General features: G+C 42.5%; 1 protein-coding gene and 1 long non-coding RNA gene across 2 annotated transcripts in view; one reads left to right on the top strand and one right to left on the bottom strand.

Annotated features, from left to right (window-relative positions):
• Window positions 1–6,166: 6,166 nt before the first annotated feature.
• Window positions 6,167–7,235, bottom strand: LOC124261578. Its single transcript, XR_006894360.1, has 3 exons — window positions 7,144–7,235; window positions 6,958–7,032; window positions 6,167–6,246 (listed from the first exon to the last, which is right to left on the bottom strand). It is a non-coding gene; the product is annotated as an uncharacterized LOC124261578 (long non-coding RNA).
• A 9,311-nt stretch (window positions 7,236–16,546) lies between these two features.
• The window catches only part of LOC124261559 (potassium channel subfamily K member 16-like), a 30,247-nt gene continuing 21,498 nt past the window's right edge, over window positions 16,547–25,295 (top strand). Inside the window, exon 1 of the mRNA XM_046695878.1 lies at window positions 16,547–16,937. The gene's annotated coding sequence lies outside the window, so the exon portion shown is untranslated. The remainder of the gene's footprint in view (window positions 16,938–25,295) is intronic.

Raw genomic sequence — 25,295 nt, 5'->3', positions numbered from 1 at the left:
TTCTTGCGATAAAACCTGTTTTTTACACCGCGTGTCCGGCAACCAGCGCACGAAATAACCAGTAGGCATCTCGAGTCCCAAACAGTAGAGATACAAGGCGTTGCAATCTAGACCGATGCACTTTTGACAGACTCTATCCTTATCCCCGCGCAAAAATGTCTCACCAGCGCTGTGATAACGACAAAAGATAATAGAAGGCCCTCCCACTATACCGCGTCTCACCGTCTCCCACAGATCACTATCCCCCGGTCCGAATAGGGCAAAGTGAGCGCATTCTTTAAGCGCTGTCCTGAACAGTAATCGTCTCGCGATACCCGGTGTTGACACGGCATCTTTGAAAATATCTATGCGTGTCTCACGCCAATAGAAGCGTTTTAGTCTGTCAACAGCCTCCACGCCGGGTGACACGTCTAGATTATTATACCAAATCAAAAAGTCCCTCAGCGTTTGCATGTTATTCTCGTTCCATATTTTTTGTATGTAAGCATAGTTCTCCTCCGCGCTTCTGGGGACGGTTTTTAATTTCAAATGTGATAGTATCTCTTCGGTTGACTTATTCTTCGCGGTCTCGGTGCGCAGGAAGTCGATATATTTTTGCCAATTGACATCCTCCAGGGTATTAATACCCTTTAGGTTAGACCAAAACGCCTCTATCGAAGGAAGCTTCATTTCCTCTAGCTTCTCGAAACTATCGAGGTACTCGTAACAAAAGAAACCCTTAGACTGAGAAACGTTGAACGTAGATAGAAACTGGTCATAGCTTACTCCGGGAGGCATAAAATTCGAGATATCTAAAATTTTCAGTCTTTGGGAAACGATGCTAATGTACTGATTGTTTCTCTTGATGATGAAGTTATTATCGTCATCGATGATGTTCAATGCCCTGGCTAATTTGCTCTTCCATAAATTCAAATCGTATTTGGAACTATTGAATCCCAAAAGAGGGAGTTGATTACAATAGTCGGTCACTTTTCGTAACAAAGAAACCAGTCCCTCGAGCGTCCATTCATCGCCCGGTGTCCACACCCCACGGGGCGAGAGTGGCGCGTGCTTGAACATCCGCTTCGTTGATATCTTCCCATTCATTGTAGTTGATTTTTACTGCCGATGAGTCATCGCGCAGTCCCTGCAACATGTCTCTGTACACGTTCGGTTTTGAGAGTCTATTGACCGTGCTCGGAGATGGTCCCTCGACATCATCACCATGTCCTCGATGTTGTGCAACGCTGTTGTTTTTCCTACCCTGTATATGATCAATTTGCTTCCGCAATTCGACCAAGGCCGGTTGTAATTTCAATTCGGTTAATCTTTTCGCCTCCGTGGCTATCTCCGTGACATAGTCCACGACCTGAGCGAGTAAACTCTCCGTTTCTTCCGTGACAATACACTTGGGTTCTTTGTAACCGGGAACGTTGGAGCACACGGAAATGGAAACGGGATGGTGACGTGTCGTCCACGACGTAGACGAAGTTTTTTGGCTCTCATCAGCGCTCTCACGTATCAGGAGAGATTCACCGTCAAACATAGCGTGATATTCATAAAGTCTGTCATCCAGCGGAACGTAAATACCGCATCTTTCCTCGAGTTGTTCAAATATTGTCTGCGGCGGCGAAAAGTAACCACCGGGGAATCTAAGCACGCTTTTCTGACAACAACCGCTCTTTTCGTGATTCCTCGCGTAAGTCCTCCTGCTGAAGCACATATCGCAATGTCGGCACTTGAATCGCTTAGCATAGACCTCGAGATCGACGATGTAGGACAAGTGGTTCTCGTAACAGTCCATATTCAGAGTGGATTTGTCATTGTCGTTGCTTTGTTTATTCGACAGATAGACGGGTACGCAAGAATGACCTTCGTCTTGCATTTTGAAAATGTTGACACGAACGTTAAAAGTCCTCTCGAACAAAGGAACATCATCCGGGACGTTCAATCCTTTAAACGATAGTGGGCTGATTTCCTTTCTTCCCTTAGCACGCATAAATGTTCGAAATAGCTTTAAAATGGTACTTTTCTTGGGTGTTTGTTTTAATCTACACCCTCCCGCTTCACGATACAGTTGATGATATGCTAGACATCTGAAAGCGCATAGTGAATCCACTTCACGATCCCTCGTTATCACAAGGCACTTCTTGATCTTTAACCACGTAGGTAGAGAGAGGGTTTTCTTGCCGAGAACGTAATTAGTACGGTACACCCTGTATGCGACATTGGTGATGAATACGGGCTTCCACTTCGTGTTCGGACGCTGTTGGAAGATGAGTTCGTCTAGGTTTTTCCTGTGAATTCTTTTCACTACACGGTTCAGCGAATCACGCTTATGAATTAAAGGAGGTCTGTCAAAAACAAAAGTGTTCTCGTATGGAATAAAGTATCTGTATTCACCCGTTTCAATGTGACGTAAAATCATCCCAAATGATAAGTTCACTTTAAACGAATTTTCTTCGTGCTGGAAAATGTAATCCAGCTGATTCCGGAAATTGATTGCGTCCGTGTTGGCGGATTCGGTCAATGGGAAATTGAACGTGTGCACAATATTATCTCCGCCATATTTATGCGGACGCAGTATGATATCTCTGTGGGTGATGTATACGTCTTTAAGAGTTTCGTTCACCACCGAAGCTCCGTCGACTTGGTCCGTCCACGGTCTTCTCGCATCTCCTTCTGGCCATGGTTCGGGTTGTAAGAGTTCGCCATTAGCACCGTAATGGCTTCGACGTTGATGACGCCACAATAATTTACGACTTTCAAATCGTTGGTGACATTGACGGCACGTTACCTTCTTAGTCGTTGCTCCGGAAGACGACGTCGTTGATAGATCATTGTTGTTGCGACATTGCGACGAGTGGTCGTGAAACGATCGTTGGCTTTGGAATATCTTGCCACAGGATTCGCACGAATACAAACTCCTTCTACAACATTTCTTGATATGTGCGTTGAATTTGGTGCGAGTCCGGAAGAGTTTATCGCACTTGGGACACGTGTACGTAATACCGGTTCGTTTCCCCGCCGGGAAACATTTCACGTGCGTGTGAACAGTCGTGACCGGCGCCATTGTCACAAACGAGTCCGCAGGACTCGCACAAATAAACGTTGCTGGGAGTACGTTGATTACCGTCCTCTCTATCATCATTAGTTTGTCGGTTACTACACGCGTCAATATGACGAATAAGATGATTGCGCGTGTCAAATCGAGTCCGACACAGTCTACACTCGAAACAACGTCTTTGCGTACAGGCACAATCTACGACATGTTGGTTAAATGCTTGTCCCTTCACCCGCTGATTACAAAGTCTACACCGCCGATGTTTATCTTTTCTGTTCGTATTGTTGCTACCAGACGTCGACATCCTACTTCTCTCTCTGGTCGATGTTTAGTTTTCTTTTCAAATATTTGATCACTTTCAGGAGATCCTCCACGGGGAAGCATATGCCGTTATCTTTTTGGTAGAGCGTGCCCTCTTGTCCCTTAAAGCGACGAACATCCGCGTACCAGTAGTTATCAATCTTGGTGAAAGTACAACGGTAGAACGGTTTCCTGGAGACGAGCAGTTGAGCCGCCTCTCTCACGTCGTGATCTGATTTGTGTCGCTTCACTACCACGCTGTACGTGTGTTTGATGACCCCGGTCTTCTCAAACAGCTGTAAATAAATAAACATAATAATTTTAAAAAAAAAAAATATTTTGCAATCATCATAACACGTGCCCTGATAAAAATGAACAATTGCTGCGAGCGAGCGTTTGTGTTTCATATACCGTTAAATATAAAGCTAAAATATATATATATATACATATGTCATACATCTTAAGTTTTCCCCCTACCCATGCCCCGCGCGTGCACACACACACACACACACACACACACACACACACACACACACACACACACACACACACATTAAATGGAGAGAAAAAAAAAGTTAATATATATAATTGTTACGACCTTACCCTTTCTCGCAACATTTTCCGGGAAGCCCAGGTTTCTCGAGCGTTTGTGACTATAACCGCAAAACTATTGTCTCTCTTAACCTATAATATGATTGTCCATACTGGTAAATAAAATAAAATACTTGGGGCAAACTGTATTCGTATTCGTTTGTTTTAGATACGGCTTTGGATTTGTTTGGCTATCCCAAACCTCTGGGCGACGTTAATGCATTTATCAAACTCTATCGTACCAGGGCTATTGATGACTTTAAAACAAGACTGGTATTCATCTTTATATGAAAAGTTCAAGATATGAATGTTATCGTGAGTTTAAATCTTTACTTGAACCCGAGTCGTATCTATACAACTTACGTAGTAAAAGCTTCGTAATGTTTTCATGCGCCTGAGACTTAACCTAAATGTTTTATACATCAATCAAGGAAGATATTCATCTATTATAAAATCACAAAGGTTCTGTCCATTTTGTAATACTGTAGAGAATGAATTACACTTTCTATTTCTTTGACCAGCATATAATGATTTAAGGCAACTGTATTTTCCACAACGGCTAGAAATCAAATATTAATGCTACAAAACTGTATTCAATACTTTCATGTAAAGCATTCCTATTACAATATAAGGTAGCTCCATTTATTTTATCACACGCTTATATTGAGAAGAGATTCAATGTAACGTGTGTGTGTGTGTGTGTGTGTGTGTGTTACATGTTGTACATATCATACATATTTATTCTGACCTTCATGCAATAAACTGATATATACGCCAAGCACGCTCTCCCCTCACGCACACACACACACATTCGTGCGAAACATAGGAAAATAGTGACATTTCATATACCGTTAAATAAAGCTACAATATAATTAATACATCATAAGTTTTTCCCCTACGCATGCCACACACAACACACACACACACACACACACACACACGCGCGCGCGCATTAAATGTAGAGAAAAGTTACATCTTAAGTTGTACCTACCTTTCTCGCGACATTTTCCGGGAAGCGCAGGTTTCTCGCTGATGCAAATGTATATTTTTGGATGTAGATGATACCTCCGTCGATCTTGATTGAAATCTTTCTGGAGATAGTGTCCTTTAAAGTGACATAGGGCACGTTTGGGTTGCCGAACTCGTCGTAGTCATCGTCGCTGTCATCGCTTAACAGGATAACATCGCTTTCGGTTTCGCTGGTAGCGTCATCGTCGAGGTCTGTTCTTTGTTTTTGAGTAAGATTACTCAGCGCGAAGACATCGTCGTCATCATCATCGTCGTCACAGATCACGATATCAGTATCTTGTGAGGAGCATTCGGTTCGTTCTTCCAGTTCACCGCTGGTCGCTTTTTCGTTTTCTCGAAGAAGAACTCGATACAGAAGAACGCGGTGTCGATCGCAAGAAATCAGCATGAGCTACTTCACCAGAAAGGAATATCGTTGATGCATCGATTGATGCCGTGATCACCGGATCCTTGTTCGGATTGGTCCAATGTCGCATACAGGGTGTACCGTACTAATTACGTTCTCGGCAAGAAAACCCTCTCTCTACCTACGTGGTTAAAGATCAAGAAGTGCCTTGTGATAACGAGGGATCGTGAAGTGGATTCACTATGCGCTTTCAGATGTCTAGCATATCATCAACTGTATCGTGAAGCGGGAGGGTGTAGATTAAAACAAACACCCAAGAAAAGTACCATTTTAAAGCTATTTCGAACATTTATGCGTGCTAAGGGAAGAAAGGAAATCAGCCCACTATCGTTTAAAGGATTGAACGTCCCGGATGATGTTCCTTTGTTCGAGAGGACTTTTAACGTTCGTGTCAACATTTTCAAAATGCAAGACGAAGGTCATTCTTGCGTACCCGTCTATCTGTCGAATAAACAAAGCAACGACAATGACAAATCCACTCTGAATATGGACTGTTACGAGAACCACTTGTCCTATCCGCGGTAGATCCACATCCTCAAAGAATACACCGCCGCTCCCACGATGCAGAGGAGTACGTCTTCCAAATAGGAAATCAGTTCTGGTGAGGGGAAAAAAGTAAGATATTATATGCTCTATTCCAAGTGAGAGTGTTCAATAGAGAAGGCATCATCAGCATAGGCAGGGGGAGTGGGCACGCTCTGGCACCGGGAGCCGATGAGCTCGATGTCCGGCACAAAACGCTGACGTGCACCACGTCGACAACACCGTCTAGATAGACGTCGTAGTCGATGCCTGCACACAACCCCGATGACGAGGGTAAAAATTAGCCATCCTCCGCTCAGCACGCCAACAAGGGGGTACCACATAACTTTCAAATCTGGAAACCGAGTAGAAAGGGAAAAGAAATTAGGGGTCGTTTGATAATATGTTATCTAATTACTTCTTCGTACAAAGTATTTTCTTCATCTCCCTCCGATTCAAAGCAATCATTATTAGATATAAACCCGGTACCACCCCTGTTGACGAGATGTTGCAGTTCGATAGAAGAAGGTAAAACACTTCGCATATGAATGTAATTAGACCTTCTCTGAAATCTACACATGACACCACACATACATATCAAGATCACACAAATCACACCCAAAATAACGAAAATTACAACGAATAAATTCCACACTACCACCGTGTCGTTAACACCCGTTCTCGACGAAGCTCTATCATCGCCGATAGTAAACACAGCACTCGACGCGACGATGTGTGAAACCGTCATAGTAGAAACAGGGTCAGCAGCAGGAGTAGTAGTAGTAGTAGTAGTAGTAGTAGTAGTAGTAGAAGTAGTAGTAGTAGTAGTAGAGAGGTTTATAGCAACAGTACTCGCAGAAGTGATAGAAGGTGCTCGTGTTGATCTATTAACACCTGAAATGGAGAAAGAATCTGAATCCGTGCAATAATGAGTATCTGAAGTATCTCTCTCTCATCCAATCACACACACACACACACACACACACACACACACACACACACACACACACACACACACACACACACACACACACACAGACAGAGAATGAAATGCGAGTTTACTTACTGTCAACTAGAGCGCTATCGCTTGTCGAGTATGTCGTGATGTATCCAAAGGTTGGTAGGTCCGATCCAGCGTCGTCTAACAATAGAGAAACAAAGAACATTAAGAAAAGAAGTTAGAAATACAACAAAATAAGTAAAATACGATCGGTTTCAATACAAAAACTAATGGGATATCTAATAACAATACCTGTGAATGGAGGAGTAGTGGTGGTGGTGCTAGTTGTCGTAGATGTGACGGTTTTGATGACGGTTGTCGCGGTTCCGGACGTCAACGGTGGGCTAGCAAGAATCTGCGAAAAACACGAAATAAATGAATAAATAAATAAGTAAATAATAAAATGAATAAATAAATAATAAAATGAATAAATAATCCTCAAACTCTCTCTCTGCTGCATAGTACTTTTAATCTGTAAAACATTATATATCATAATTATGTTTGCATAACTCACCTCGGGACACGGTTCGGCGTTAATCTGTATCGTGACCCAGGAGGGTCTCGCAATCTCCCCACAGGTCACGGCGCTGTTTTTAAGGTCTATGAATCCCAGGTTAGGATAGCTGTGACCACTGACAGAAAACTCCCGGTCCCACCTCTCGCCTGTTATCCTTAGGACCCGGGGGTACGGTCCTCCCGTTGAGAGGTCTCGGGTGCCAGCGTAGCACCACAGTTCCCCTCCATCCATCAAAGAGCATCTTGGGGGTAACCCCAGGACACTGCTGGTAGTCCACCATAGACTCACCAAACTCAACCAAGACATGTTAAGAAATCCCATTGTGATCTTCTCGTCGCGCTGTCTCTAATCGACTGACCCCAGTTAGTTAAGACAATAGGTAACGTAACCCGATACCCGAAGTCCGGCATGACCATGGGGGGAGTGTGGGGTGGGGGGAGAACAGGTGACCCGATACCGAAGTCCACTCGGATACAGGGCTTGTGGAATTACATAATTTCCACATACTCGAGCCGCGCGGTTCGTCGAGTGGAGAACCTTGCTAGCACACGAGATACCAATCCCCAGTTTCGTGTAATCATTAGTTTTTGGACTAGATGAATATTTACGTGTCTAAGAAAGTATTTAATAAAATACAGACTACAGCGGACTCGATGATCGAAAAAACAAATCAAAACCTTACATATATACGTTGATCATGTCGAACGAAAACTATAAGGAGAAGACACAGCACCAATCGGATAAAATATCATCGACTACCCAAGACGATTCATCCTCAGAAGATGACTGGTTAGATAAACCGTGGTTTGTCACGTTCGATGAATTTATAACGTTACGTCCTTTTGCAATACCGCAGAGTAGATTCATCAACCAGTGCGAAAAAAAACAACTCATAAGTGCAGGAATTGTGGTTTCAAAACGTATAATGAAGTGGACACTGAATATCACCGAGATCAACACGCTCGCTATCTCAATGAAGAAGTTGAATTTGTCGTCATTCATCATACTACACATACGGTATCAAGAGACGATGATCAAGAAATACGTAACACACAAGACGAGAGGTAAGTACACCCATAACGAATGCAATAATATCACGTGGTATATTAGTCACAACGCTATCAGGGATATCACACGGGAATAATTAATACAAATGTATTTATGTATTTGTAATTTATTTATTTTATTTTTTGCAGTGCCGAACAACACCACGAAGGGCAACGAGAAAACACTGCATAAGTCGCAGTTGAACAACGAAGCCGTGTACTATGATCGGTTCGCAAATGGAACAGAATATATACAACATTCCATTCAAAACATCTCTTTTCTTATTGGCGTTCTTCCTTCTGGCGTATACTTCTCGTAGCGATATGGTCCAATGTCCGTTCAGTCTGAGTGGTTGTTTCAGGAACACGGAAAATTTATAAGGTTTATTTTCAGGAAAATACTCGACGCTATCATCGCTCTTAGTCACAATCCATTCCGTTGACATCATTCTCTCACTACGTGTACGTTCTTGATTTGGTCAGCGTCGATCCATGAATTGAATTTCTTTGGATATCCCAACCACTTCACTAAAACACGTTTGGTCCTTTTCTTACTTCCTTTCTTACCGATGTATTTCGTTTTGAGTATTTGTTCAACTCGCCAATTCACTTCGTTGGGATCGTGAGGATATTTCTGCAACTCGTTTTGATAAAAGGATCCTTTAATGGGATCGGATTGAAGGTCTTCTATCCAATATACGTGTATATTGTCTCTGAGTTGTCGCTGACGTATCCTAAATACTTCTTCCGACCATTTCTGTTCGTATTCCTTCTCGAACGTTCTCTTGACCAATGATGCTCTGACGTGGTCTCCTACTTTAAATGCAAAGTTGCTGTTTCGTAGAGGTTTGATATTCGCTTTGTCCGCGTATATATCCAACCATATGCTAGCTTCGTTTGATGGTTTCACTTCCACGGGTGCTCTTCCTCTCAGGCTCCTGTGCGGGCGATGGTTGTAATTATAAACAAGGTCTTGTAATACGTTGATGTACCTATGGGTATGCTTGTACGTGAGGAATCTATACATCATAGATCTCAAAGTACGAATGAATCGTTCGGCGTAGTTCGCTTTAATGTCTGAGTTTTGCGTAACAAAATGTTTGACGTTAAATAGAGTGTAAATCCGTCGCACTGTTTGATTATTAAATTCCTTTCCTTTGTCCGTTCTTAGTGTGTATGGCGGTTTCTCCATAGATGACAATAGTTCCCTCATCGCTTTGGCAGTCGTGTTTGATTCTTTATTTTCCATAGGTCGAACCCAGACATACCTCGAAAAGCAGTCGATTACGATGAGAATATACTTAATTCCATCGTTGTCTTGCGCTAACCTAGAAACGTCGCATAAGTCTCCGTCTGCTTGTACGTACATTCCTCCCACGATGACTTTATTTCTTGAAAATCGTTTCTTTGGTAAACGATGTAGGTTGTAGGCGTCTTGCGTTCTCATCCATCTTCGTACGCTATGAGAAGAGACATTAGGGTTACGATGCTTCAGAGCGGCATAAAATTTTTGTTCACCCGCGAAAGCGCCTGGTTTCCTGGGATCGTAGTATTCCTGATGATAATCAACCTGCATGATTATACTTTCCCACACCAACGTTTAACCGTCCTTTTGATATGGTTCATCCACTGGTCGGTTTTGACACTGGTATCTCGGTAGTCTCTACATTGATATTTCAGAAAATATAGTGGAGAGATGACGCGTAGATACGGATCACAATCCACGTACTGACGCCACTTCAGAATAACCGCGTCTTCGTCAATCGCTTTCATAGACGTATGAAAAAAATGTATCGAAATCGTGCTCTGTGTTCCTCTCATACTTTTTTATGAATTTCCATACCACCAAGGTATAGGCGCACGATAGATAGTATTCCAAATATGTCGTTACTCTCTCAGAGTCTATTTCGTCCACTTCTATTGGTAAGTTCATTTCCTGTCCGCTATGATGTAAGGACTACGGTGGTTGTACGCTGTCCGAGAATATATATATATACACGGGCTTCCCCATGAGTCTGGAATGTCCACGGGTCGATATCGCAGCTTCTCTTCCAGATGGCGCACACACTCTCCTTTTGAATAATACCAACGTTGACTACATCCCAACACGACTTCGTCGTCGAAATGCGCTCTATACCGTTGTGGTGGCTTGGCGACAATAACCCACTGATATTGTTTCGTATCCATCGCGAAATATACAATGAGTTCGGTGTTTGTATGTCTGTAAGTTTTATGGTTCTCGCGTGTACGTATATTGTTTACTTTCGACTCGACGTCTGTGTACTTTTCTCGCTAGCTTCCCGGGGCTGGTGTTTACCCTACGCGGCGAGGTGTTTAATTAGTGGGCGACGGTCGCTCGCCGTGGCAGAGCTCGCTAATTGGGGTACCTCTTTTTATCGAAAAATTTAACATAGGAATCCCCATTCAAAATTACTGGATAGCAGCTAATACATAACTACTTACCCATCAAAAGTTTAGACTCACTTAAAGCACTCACTATATGTTATGTATATATACATGGTTACATCGAAGATGAATTTCTGCACTATCTTGGAGGAACCAACTGCAAACCTTATGCAGATGAATTGCTGAAAAGCATGTGCATGTGAACTGTTGCGTTTTGATGTAAGTTTTGTTAAGAATTCGCAAATATTCACTGACTTTCATCATTTATTTAACTCATGACAATGATCTTTTTTCAACGTTACAATTTGGTTTTACAATACATCAGTTCATGTGTAAACAGTACCTTTAAACAGTATTGAATATTTTGCAAAACCTAGCTAAGAACAGTTGCCTGAAGTGGCTACATTTACACTAGTGAGTCTAAACTTTTGGTGGGTAGTATATGTAGGTCTGTCCGTCCGCCTATGTTTGTGCGTGCAATGTAAGCTCATTGCACATGGTTGGATTAATATATCAGGATAACAACATACAGGGAGGCCAATCGGGTCAGCGAGAGAGAAGTCAATGTACCCACTATATACCAAGAATAGAGCGGCCTCGCAGCCAGCAGTTTGCTTATATCTTTGCTTATATCAATCAATATCCGAATATGAGTTTCAAGATTACTGCATCTGTGTGATCAGTTGTGGTATATCGATGGGATTTGTGATAGCTGTCTGCAAACGATTTCATAAACAAACTTGGCGAACTGTCGGTTGGTACATATTCGACTTCAGCTGTGCAACCGAACTGGCTGGCACTCGTCATCACTCGTGTCTTCCCATAACACGTGTCTTCCCGTAACTCGTGTCTTCCCGTAACTCGTGTCTCCCCGTAACCAACGCCATCGTAACTTTTGCGAATGAGTATATCGCCAGCGAAACAAACGTTTCTACAATATAGCATCTTGTCTCTTGTATGAATATTTCACAATGCCACTTGGTACTATTTAATTACTTGCATTATTGTCACTGGGTATTTAATTACGTTTATGCACTTTTAATCGATACGTCACACAGTCTCAGTGAGACGACGTCTATAATGATCAATGTCTACCAGTGATTGATCGCCTCTGGGGAGTTATTATATCATTTATCATTACGTATTCGATCCTCCCTTTTTCTTTTCTATCACATGTAAAGATGCAATCTTCCATGATTTGAATATTTCACATGATATGGGAATAATTCACATGTACTTCCTAGCTATCAGCGGAGAGGTGATTACGAAGCTGGAAAATCTCACTCTCTTACTCATTCACTCACTTGCACTTGCACACGCACACGCACTACCAGGTACCTGTACATACATATACTCTCCCAAAAAGAAACGCATCATGAAAATAGCAATTTCATGTAGCAATGAATTAAAACCTGATTCATTTTACAGAAGGTTTTGCACTGTTTATGAGTCCTATGGTGTTTATGTTTTGAAACATCACAACAAAACGCACCATCCGTAAAATACCCGTATTAAATGATTTTCAGTTTCGGCGTGTAGTGTCACAGAATACACAATTCACATGCAATGCACGTGAAAGTTGGGGATCAGATAGTCTCAATGATGGGTATAAAAGGTTGATCGCTGTCTGTCGATTATTCACTGTATTTGGAATATTGTTGACGAACGCAAAATGCCACGTCTAAGTGAAGCCAACCGTCATATCGCCATTGGTTTGCTAGAAGCTGGCCAGTCTCAACGTGCAGTTGCCTGACGCATGAATGTTCACCAAAGCACCATTTCACGGCTCTGGGAGAGATATCGCCGGCAGAATGCGGTAGCAGATGCCCCTCGTAGTGGGCGACCTCGAGCGACCACTGCGGCGAAAGGATCGCTACATCCGGGTACATCACCTGCGTCATCGAACACCTACGGCGACCAGTACCGCTCGGCAAATACCCGGATTGAGGAGGCTTTCTGCACAGACCGTCAGGAACAGGATGAGAGAGGGTGGTTTACGTGCAAGAAGACCTTATTTTGGCCCTGTGCTTCGACAACAACATCGTCGACATCGAGTTCAATGGTGAACCAACGTTCAGGCCTGGAACCTACCGAATTGGCGTAGAATCTGGTTCAGTGATGAACCACGATTTCTATTGGAACGACGCGATAGAAGAATGCGGGTGTACAGACGTCGACGTGAACGTTTCGCCGACGCTTGCGTTTCCCAGGTGGACAGATTCGGCCGGGACAGTGTTATGATGTGGGGAGCGATCACCTGCCGTAGGAGAAGTGATTTGGTGATGATACAGGGCAACCTGACAGCTCAACGGTACTGTGACGAAATCCTACGCCCACACCTCCTGCCAATCATTGATCGCCAGAGGGAGTTGTTTCAACAGGACAATGCCAGGCCCCACACAGCACGTCACACTAGAGACTTCCTCCAGAACCACAACATCAATGTGCTCTCCTGGCTCTCAAGATCACCGGACTTAAACCCGATCGAACATCTGTGGGATGCCCTGGACAGACGGGTGCGACGCCGTAACCCTCAGCCCCAGACACTTCAGCTACTCGCACAAGCACTACAGGCAGAGTGGGCTGCAATTGGGCAACACGAGATTCTGAGACTTATTCGTTCAATGCCGAGGCGATGTCGTGCAGTTCTGGATGCCCACGGTGGTCACACGAGGTATTGACTTCAGCGCCACCACACGTCTCCATGTGACACTCAAACTGACTTTCCTCGAGTTGTTGCCTGAGACGGATAAGTCTGCATTCCCTATATTTCATTGACTCATAAAGCCTACAAGATGTTTCAAAATAAACATAAAATACAGTTGAAATTCCTATATGCGTTTCTTTTTTGGGAGAGTATATATTCTTACAAATGTAGTTGACACAAAAACATTAATTCCAATTATTAAAATAATGATACCGTGTATGTCTGCTAAGCTTAACATCAAAACACATCCTATAGCTTGCTCGTGCCCCTCGCTGCACCGTCACACACGATCGTGTAGTGTCATCCGTGATTTTGACACTTTCAGTGAAGGTCGACTATTCTCTGTGGGCCTTTACTTTGATTTCATTCACCATGTTTTAACTGGCGATACGAAGTCTGCAAAACGCGGAACACCTATTGACATGATGGAAACTAGCAGGTATCTACGTGCAGATGTCATTACGTTCAACGTTCTACAGACCGCGTTAGGTAGACAATGAAACAAGTATAAATAACAAACAAGCTATCAACGATAGTCCCCGTTCAGGTCAACCCAGGTCAACGCCAAGAATACAGGATGGATTGGTCCGAAACCAGGGTGTATGAAATCAAACGGTGAGTCAAATTGCTGCCATGCTGGAGAACGAATTACGAATCTGACGATGAAACATCTAACTGCAGCTTATCTCAAATACGGTCACGTGTAGCAACATACTTACCACATTACCAACAGACAGTAATTGTGTCTACAACATCGAAACCATGCGCTGGTCGCATGGTGTCAGATGAATCTCTATTCACTTCCTTACTAGACATCACCATGACTGGATGAACATCCATACCAACCGAGGAGTGAGTGAGTGAGTATGGTTTTACGCCGCTTTTAGCAATGTTCCAGCAATATCACGGCGGGGGACACCAGAAATAGGCTTCACACAATGTGCCCATGTGGGGAATCGAACCCGGGTCTTCAGCGTGACGAGCGAACGCCTTAACCACTTGGCTACCCCACCGCCCCTCCCACCAACCGAGGAAGGGTCACTGGCCAGAACTATTAGGACAACATGGGGACCGGTTGTTGCTAAGGCGTAGGGGTTCTTTTAAAGCGTCAAAGGTCGCCATCCAAAAGCGTTAACGCAATGTGCTTAGTGGTGTGAATGAATGGTTGACAATTTGTTGGGGCATTTAGCACCACTGATCCAAAAACGTCAAGATTGTTGACGGGCATAACATCTACGCTCATACTTCACTACCGTTTCGTCTGTGTTTCCATTTCGTACGTTATTACCGTAGGACTATTGCTTGAAGCTAATATTTCTCACAATTTTAAAGATTGTAAGTTATTTTCGAGTATACAGATACACACACTCTCTGTCATTTCACTCTATCCTCTCCCGACCGCCTCTGTGGTGTAGTGGTTAGAGCGTCCGCCCGGAGAGCGGAAGGTCGCGGGTTCGATCCCCAACCGCGTCATACCAAAGGCGTTAAAATATGGTACTTGCTGGCCCCTGCCTGGCGCTCGGCATTAATGGGTACAACAAGGACTGGTCGGCTCGGAGTCAGTATAATGTGTCTGAGTAGGGTATTCATGCTTCTCTGTGGCATGGTATCTCAGTGGGTTAGCACTATAAAACCAGCTTAAGTCTGGGCTAGTACAAGCAGCCGCACATACACATACACACGCATGCACGTCATCATATGAGCAAAATATTCTCAAGCACGACGTAAAACCCAATTTCACCTCACCTCACCTCTCCCCACCACACACGCACGCACGCACACATACACACACACACACACTAACCTTCTACCAGCATTAAACCTTTGACCTTTGTTGTGTACAATGCACATTACCTTCACCGCTACCACCGCATATGCCGCATATGCCACCACTCGCGTCTTCCGTCTTCCCGTAACCAACGTCATCGTAACTTTAACAAATGAGTATATCAGCATCGACGCCAACGTGCCCACACTATTGCATCTTGTCTCCTGTTTATGGATATTCCACCTGCGTATTGTCAGTAGTTGATTTGGTCGATTAGGTGTGATATGACCTGCATATTACGGTAAATGACTTGAAGACATGACTACAAAACACAAACTGATCGATACCAATCATGATCAGATGAATAGGTGAATCATTCGTTTACCATCAAGCAGTAGCATTCGAAATTGATCTGGCAAAACATCCACGTTTATCAAATGGTTGAAATACGAACATTCCTGGGTTATTAGTTTCGGTTTTATACGCCCCGTGGATTTGGAGAAGATGGCGGAAATGTGCAGTAAAGTTTGAACTAGAATGGCGAACAGACAGACAACGTTAATGGCATATGCTGGGACATTATAAGGACTGATCTTCTCAAAAAATCATTGAATATGTAATTGGTTTTCAGTCGGATCATTAATAACATACACCATTTGATCAATGCACATTATTAACCCCTTGGCTATTGCAACAGATGTCGGTGCAAACGTGTGACATGACAGAAGGGATGTAGCGAACCGGAAATGTCACTGTATGAGTTATATGTATTGATGCTATCCACTGAGTTGCTATGTATTCCTATAATTCCTTTGTGAACACAATGCAACAACCAGGCCAGCAAGGTTTCTGGACCGCGGCTCTATTAAAAGGGGTTGTTTGCACCCTTGGTTGCACAAACTTCAGTGTTAGGAATTCGGGATGTCAACATTACCCATCTACCAAGAACAACCAACGTCCCTTACACATGACCAAGCCGTTCACACACACATACCAGTCCATGACTGTCTTACGATCAGCGGAATCCCATCAGGTCGTTGCCTCTTTTGTTAAGACTCGATGTTGGATATTAGTATCAAAGAAGAAACTCCATTAACATAATTTGAAGTCAAATCGTCCTAGCGTGTGTCAGCTGTTTCATCAAAGGCCACCACAACACCGGCTTGTATACAAATGAAATGGAATATTTTGACGCGAGCTCTCGTCATGAGGCATTGTCATTCTTTAACCTGCAAATAATTATTGCATGTTTGACTGGGTTCCGCCAACTGACGCCATGTCTGAGGATACCGTTGTTATCAGAGCCTTACATTAGTAAACAGTTACGGGTGACCTACAATCGCCAGTGTTACACGCGGCCTACAATAATTAGTGTTGTCAACTCATTCCATATCTGTTTTAAAGAGACTTTGCAATGAGGACACATGTATGGGCGTCCGCGATTACAAGACAATAAGCCAGTTTCGGGTGTCAATATTTGTTTAGATACCATGCCAGCGTAAACACAGACCTAACTCGTGTAACTCACGTCGGTAGGAACGACTGTGACAGAAGGACAACATGTACTGATTCAAGGACTGTGGTTATCACCCGTGTTTAAAGGTAAGAGCTTCAAGTTTATTGTTGTAAGGGTCGCGGGCGGTGTTCAGCATCCTGTTAATCAGGCTGTGTGCTCTCTATAACTACAGTTGGTGGTCACAGAGGGAATTCGAGGAATCAGACAAATAACATACACCGTATTTCTACCTTTCACAGATGTATGGCCATGCAGCGGATAATAATCAATTGATAATTTCACATTTGAATCCCATATACAATAAACGGGCTCCGTGTGATTTGTTTGTTTGTTTGTTTGACGCCGCACTCAGCGATATTCCAGATATATTGCGGCGGTCTGTAAATAATCGAGTCTGGACCAGACGATCCAGTGATAACCCTGATTAATGGCGAGTGATAAAGAGACGCATTCTCTTACGTCTTCTCTGAATGGACTAAATAGTGAGATTTAACATTTCAACGTAGTCTGTATCACAGTCCCTAAAGAAACCCGTAAAACCTTCGAAAAAACAAAGCCCATACGCACGCACGCACCCACGCAATCACCCAGTCCACAAGGTCGGAATTAATGGTTGAGGGGATTCTCCGGCAAATCCAGCGCTATCGTGGCATTTCTCATATACCAGAGTAATGCTGAATGAGGACTATTTTTATGGATGTACAACTTCTTTATTCTATATAGGCGACGTTTCGACATAGATGCTAATGTCGTCCTCAAGCAAGTGGTACATGAGAGGTAATTTGGGTGATATATACATGTATACATGAGATGTTTGTACAATAGATGAGGGATGAGGCGAAACTGAGTTGTTTATACAATAGAAGAGGTTGATAACACTGGATTAAGTAGGTTGATAGGAAGCCAGTAAAGAACATGTACATAGTTGTATACATAAGAGATTAAGGATGTTGATGGGCAGCCAGTAGGGAATGATATACATAGGTTGTTTACATAAGTCCAGTGTTGAAGTGATGTTTACTCAATGGATAATGTACAGTGTTACACAATGGATAATGTACAGTGTTACACAATAGATAATGTACAGTGTTACACAATGGATAATGTACAGTGTTACACAATAGATAATGTACAGTGTTACACAATGGATAATGTACAGTGTTACACAATCGATAATGTACAGTGTTACACAATGGATAATGTACAGTGTTACACAATAGATAACGTACGGTGTTACACAATGGATAACGTACAGTGTTACACAATGGATAACGTACAGTGCTACACAATGGATAACGTACAGTGTTACACAATGGATAACGTACAGTGTTACACAATGGATAACGTACAGTGTTACACAATGGATAATGTACAGTGTTACACAATAGCTAATGTACAGTGTTACACAATGGATAATGTACAGTGTTACACAATGGATAATGTACAGTGTTACACAATGGATAATGTACAGTGTTACACAATGGATAATGTACAATGGTTGAGTAGGGTTACATGAAGTTAATTGAGCAAGTGATGTTATAATAAAATGAAAGACATTAATGCATAAGGTAGATTGTAAAAGCAATGATGAGATACAGTTAGGTTCTCACTGTAATATACTCTGATACTCAGTTCTCTGCTACTAATCATCCTCGATAATCTCCAGGGTGTACGTTACGATCACTCTCTACTATACCCTGGATGCATCCACGGCTTGGCCCGATAATTATATTACCTCCCTTTGCTGTCTCCGCATTCTCAGGGTAGCCAACCAGCTAAGCCGCCGTTACATCCGAGTTTTCCAGTGTCGACAAAGATAGCGGTCGCAGTCGTGAAGGTTATTCGCAGTGCCACTTGGATTTTTGGGGAAATAGTACAGACAAATTGACAGATCTAAAATTTAAAACAATATATGAAAGAACTCCTTTCTACCTCTTTCAGAGTACCTCTGCATCAATTGTGTTGCCAAGTTTAAACGGTTAGATAATGTGAGAAGCGAAAGTGAGTTGTGATTGGTTCGCTCTACTTCCCGGCGTAGACACCTGATTGGATAAACAACCAGCAAAGGGAGGTTATAAAATCATCGGGCCAAGCCGTGGATGCATCCAGGGTATAGTGGAGAGTGATCGTAACGTATACCCTGGAGATTATCGAGGATGGCTACTAATAGGCTTTTAACCAACTAAACCCTACAAAATGGAGCGTTCGCCTAGCACTGATGGTCACAATGGCTAACCTGCAGAGGGCAGAGTTCATTTTGTCTCAGAGAGGAGAGGTACTACATGGTGGCCACAAGTATCGACTGAATGTTGTGAGACAAGTAGCCACACACTGGGAAGTGACCAAACTCACTCACATCAACGACCCGAATGATGTATGTCGAATAGATATGTGAAGCAATCAAATAGATACTAACCAAGCCCATTTATGCCTTTAGAAGTCATTCTGTTGGTTTAGCCTATATCCCAATTCGTCTACAACCCATATCGCATACAAATACAATGTAGGCTAATTGGGATTAGAAAATGCACCCCCATACTCTTATAATGAGCCTGACTCACTGGCCAATGACTCACTCGTCAGGGCCATACTAATCTTGATCGACTGTTGTTATAAGGATATGTAGTTGAGTAGAGATGATTAGTGCATCCACTAAGAATTTACAACTGGGTTATAATAAAATGAAAGAGATTAATGCATAAGCTAGATTGTAAAAACAATGATGAGATACAGTTAGGTTCTCACTGTAATATACTCTGATACTCAGTTCTCTGCTACTAATCATCCTCGATAATCTCCAGGGTATACGTTACGATCACTCTCTACTATACCCTGGATGCATCCACGGCTTGGCCCGATAATTATATTACCTCCCTTTGCTGTCTCCGCATTCTCAGGGTAGCCAACCAGCTAAGCCGCCGTTACATCCGAGTTTTCCAGTGTCGACAAAGATAGCGGTCGCAGTCGTGAAGGTTATTCGCAGTGCCACTTGGATTTTTGGGGAAATAGTACAGACAAATTGACAGATCTAAAAATTTAAAACAATATATGAAAGAACTCCTTCTACCTCTTTCAGAGTACCTCTGCATCAATTGTGTTGCCAAGTTTAAACGGTTAGATAATGTGAGAAGCGAAAGTGAGTTGTGATTGGTTCGCTCTACTTCCCGGCGTAGACACCTGATTGGATAAACAACCAGCAAAGGGAGGTTATAAAATCATCGGGCCAAGCCGTGGATGCATCCAGGGTATAGTGGAGAGTGATCGTAACGTATACCCTGGAGATTATCGAGGATGGCTACTAATAGGCTTTTAACCAACTAAACCCTACAAAATGGAGCGTTCGCCTAGCACTGATGGTCACAATGGCTAACCTGCAGAGGGCAGAGTTCATTTTGTCTCAGAGAGGAGAGGTACTACATGGTGGCCACAAGTATCGACTGAATGTTGTGAGACAAGTAGCCACACACTGGGAAGTGACCAAACTCACTCACATCAACGACCCGAATGATGTATGTCGAATAGATTTGTGAAGCAATCAAATAGATACTAACCAAGCCCATTTATGCCTTTAGAAGTCATTCTGTTGGTTTAGCCTATATCCCAATTCGTCTACAACCCATATCGCATACAAATACAATGTAGGCTAATTGGGATTAGAAAATGCACCCCCATACTCTTATAATGAGCCTGACTCACTGGCCAATGACTCACTCGTCAGGGCCATACTAATCTTGATCGACTGTTGTTATAAGGATATGTAGTTGAGTAGAGATGATTAGTGCATCCACTAAGAATTTACAACTGGGTTATAATAAAATGAAAGAGATTAATGCATAAGCTAGATTGTAAAAACAATGATGAGATACAGTTAGGTTCTCACTGTAATATACTCTGATACTCAGTTCTCTGCTACTAATCATCCTCGATAATCTCCAGGGTATACGTTACGATCACTCTCTACTATACCCTGGATGCATCCACGGCTTGGCCCGATAATTATATTACCTCCCTTTGCTGTCTCCGCATTCTCAGGGTAGCCAACCAGCTAAGCCGCCGTTACATCCGAGTTTTCCAGTGTCGACAAAGATAGCGGTCGCAGTCGTGAAGGTTATTCGCAGTGCCACTCGGAATTTTGGGGAAATAATACAGACAAATTGACAGATCTGAAACTTTAAAAGAATATATGAAAGAACTCCTTCTACCTCTTTCAGAGTACCTCTGCATCAATTGTGTTGCCAAGTTTAAACGGTTAGATAATGTGAGAAGCGAAAGTGAGTTGTGATTGGTTCGCTCTACTTCCCGGCGTAGACACCTGATTGGATAAACAACCAGCAAAGGGAGGTTATAAAATCATCGGGCCAAGCCGTGGATGCATCCAGGGTATAGTGGAGAGTGATCGTAACGTATACCCTGGAGATTATCGAGGATGGCTACTAATAGGCTTTTAACCAACTAAACCCTACAAAATGGAGCGTTCGCCTAGCACTGATGGTCACAATGGCTAACCTGCAGAGGGCAGAGTTCATTTTGTCTCAGAGAGGAGAGGTACTACATGGTGGCCACAAGTATCGACTGAATGTTGTGAGACAAGTAGCCACACACTGGAAAGTGCATCATAGATTAATGTAAGAGTAAAGGTAGAACCATTGGCGACCACATATCTTCCGTCACAGATCACAACCACCCTCCTCTGGTGAATGGAGAAGTGACCAGACCCCTCACCAGACTGAGGCAACGTGTTCGTGATGAGATACAGCCCATCCAACAGACCTACAATGAAGATTTCAATACAAACAAATAGAGACAAACTTTAAGGTTTTTATTGCTTACAACAGGATGCTAATCTTCATAACCACAGAGAAGATGGATACCATTGCTGATGCCGAAACAGTGTACGTGGATGGGACATTTTATGTGTGCCCGAGTCTCTGGACCCAAGTGTGTGATTTGCACTGCCTTGTACAGTACCAGATGTATCCAGTGGCCTTTTCCTACTTTCCAGAAGAGAATGGACATGCCCACAAGTGAACTTTCTCAATACTGATGTGATATGATGTGATTTGTATATGATAACTATATGATCATTTGATTGTGATGAGAGAATGGTGTGATGTGATGGTATCAACGATTTGATTGTGATGAGAGAATGGTGTGATGTGATGGTATCAACGATTTGATTGTGATGAGAGAATGGTGTGATGTGATGGTATCAACGATCCGAATGATATATGTTGAACAGATTTGTAAAGCAATCAAATAGATAACAGTTAAGTCCATTTAGGCCTTTAGAAGTCGTTCAGCTTCCGGATCTGACACCGTTTTATGACATGGGCGTAACAGTAGGCATCTATTGTATCTTATTGGTGGGAGGCGCAAATGCCTCCAACCTTATAATCAGGCTGAATTTTCTCTCAGGTGAAATTTCCCTCTATATATGTATATACTTGGAATATTCAAAATAACTTTCAGCCAATGATATTTTTATTTTTTTTTTTTCACTTTATTTCTTTTTTACCCATTGGTACAGTTTTATCATTCATACTCAACATTATTTCAAATACACAGCACAATAAGTAACAAGCATAAGTGAGATCGAGTAGGTTATGTAAATAAGCCAATGATATTTAGTATCTTTGTATTTTGGCAATTCCAAATGACCAATGAACAGAGATTTAGCAAATTAGGAGCCACGTGCTCATGTGGGTAATCCGAAATAATTGTCCCGCTTTATTGCGGAAATTGAGTTTTCTATAAATCTCTAATTTAACACATTTTGTGTTTTTACTGATCAAAACGTTAATAAACTGATACAGTTTCAATTCAAAACAATTTTACACGCACACTTGTACTAGTTCAGTGATTAATTTCGAATTGCAGAATCCGAAATCCATTCCATTTTAGTCGACCCATTAGGTTTTTGTAGATGCATAGCGGCCACATACATGCGTTACATAGCGCTCACGTGTGTTACTTTAGGGAGGGAATTCCTGGCTCGTCACAGGTCACGATATTCAAACTGACGCCTCTGGATATTCAGATAACGAAGATGAGGCGCACTTGTAGGTATAAGTACAAAGACGTCATTCATATAAGTTTTTCGTGCGCAATAATCGTAACAGGTGCCCGAAAGTGCAACAAAGGTTTTCCTCGATTGCGGCCTATAGACGAGCTTCATAGCGTTCGTGTATGTGAGTGCCTCGTATCTCAACTAAAACATGGGTAAACATGACAAAGACCTTTGATATAAAATGTCATATACTGGAGATGAGAGTACCGTATTTGCGATGCGAGTACCGATCTCTAATGGAAGCAAGACTCTAATAGACGGAGGTATGGTCATCCTGATACTCTTGAAATCAGTGTTTGCCCTTAACCCTGAAAAGCTGCAGACCCTAAGGACCCAGAACCATAAAAGGTTCTGGGCCAGGATCAGAATGTGTGGGCCCTATATTTTAACATGGAAATAATACTCTTAGTTATTGGGGATTAAAAAGCTGTCGGCCATAAGGAGTTGTAGAAAACAAAAGTTGTGGGTCGGCTTCGGGCTTAAGGACCGACGTTAATTTCGAACGCAGCTTGAAATCAGCTTCACCCCAAAAATGATCTCAGGTCCGTCTCACTAATTTTCTTAATTTACTCACGTGCCTCCAACGTTGCCTTTCAAAAGGCTTTTCTTGTTCGTTTTGTGAACACAATGCAACAACCAGGCGAGCAAGGTTCTGGACCGCGGCTCTATTAAAAGGGGTTGTTTGCACCCTTGGTTGCACGAACTTCAGTGTTAGGAATTCGGGATGTCAACATTACCCATCTACCAAGACCAACCAACGTCCCTTACACCTTACCAAACAATTCACCCACACATACCAGTCCATGACTGTCTAACAATCAGCGGAATCCCATCAGGTCGTTGCCTCTTTTGTTAAGACTCGTTGTTGGCTATCAGTATCACAGAACAGACCCCATAAACATGTTTTGTAGTCAAATCGTCCTTGCGTGTGGCAGCTGATTCATCAAAAGTCTATACAACACCAACGTGTATAAAAATAAAATTGAAAATTTAGACACGTGCGTTCACCATGAGGCATTGCCACGCTAAAACTGCAAATAATTATTTCAGTTTGACTAGGTTCCGTCTGACTCCATGCCTCTGGCAGAGCCCATGGCCCACCAGCCCTCAGTGAGAGAGAGAGAGATTCTTTATTTCCTCCAGAAATCAATCCGAAGATTATTGATACATGCAGTCAATCAAACATACAATACAATAGTATTTACAAACAGGACAATGTTATTCATAGTTGACAATTGATATGTACAGAAACATTTACAAAGGGATGGCGTCACTTCTGACTCCATTAAAATACAAACTCAAGATATTGTTTCAAATGATAGACATAGTTTGCAAAGTTTATAATGACAGCATGGTATGTGTCCCGCACTAGGGATCGTGTGAACTGTGTAGCTGCACCTTGGAGAGTTGACAGCATTTCCTCGTCTTCCAACATTTCAAAATTTACATAGGTTTCAACATCAAGTAGATCAATCAGAGATGAGAAAAAGTTATTTCGGAGACCTAATAATTTTTCACAGTGTAGTATCACATGGTTGTCATAGTCATAAGCGTGCTTGTTACAAAGCAAACATTCTTTTGAGATTTTATTTCGTGATGAAAGTTTCAAACATAATTGCAAGGCTGCTCTGTGTTCAGGGTATAAAATGCTAAGTTCAAAAGTATGTGATAGTCAGTGATGTATGACCTCGCATGTAACGAGACAGTCCTGCATTAAGTGATACTTTGTTACGCCAGATGTGTTCTTCATATTCTTGTACGTGTCTGTTTGTAATTCGTCTCCACTGGTGTTTGGGGAAATGAACCACTGTATAAGTACGTATGTAAGTAGTTTATAAGGTTGTATTTGCACAAAACAGACTGAAGATCTCCACAAATAGTTGATTTTCGGGGTGTATTAGCCATGGAAGCACAGAATATGTGTTTTATGAGATTGTCACAACTAGCGTTGCATAAAGAGCCAAAGAACTGGAGTTTACTTTTATCAATGTAGCCAATCATGGTCCACAATCCTAAGTTTGCAATAGTGGATTCAGACGGAGATCTCTTATCTAGTCCCTGGACAGTGCGGGCAAAGTACCGCTGTGTGTTTTCTAGCAACCAAAGTTGCTGCCCTTTAATGTCAAACAATAGTTCACAGCCATAAAAACTTGTTTTCAGAATCATTCTTTGCCATATCTTAACACTGGTAGCTGGATGTAGGTCAGTGTTATTTAGCCCCAAGCATTTAAGGGAATTAACACTCTGTCTTGCTTTCTGACAGCACTTTTCGATTCTAGATTTACATGTTAAATCAGACGTTAGAAGTATGCCGCCGTAAGTAGTGGAATCTGCTGGTGCGATGTTTTCATTGCCAAGAGTGTAGTTTACAGTTTTA

The sequence above is a fragment of the Haliotis rubra genome, unplaced genomic scaffold (assembly GCF_003918875.1).
Source record: "Haliotis rubra isolate DU_JTF1 unplaced genomic scaffold, ASM391887v1 Scf80, whole genome shotgun sequence".
Classification (NCBI taxonomy): Eukaryota; Metazoa; Mollusca; class Gastropoda; order Lepetellida; family Haliotidae; genus Haliotis; species Haliotis rubra.
This window is presented reverse-complemented; position numbering and strand designations above follow the sequence as displayed.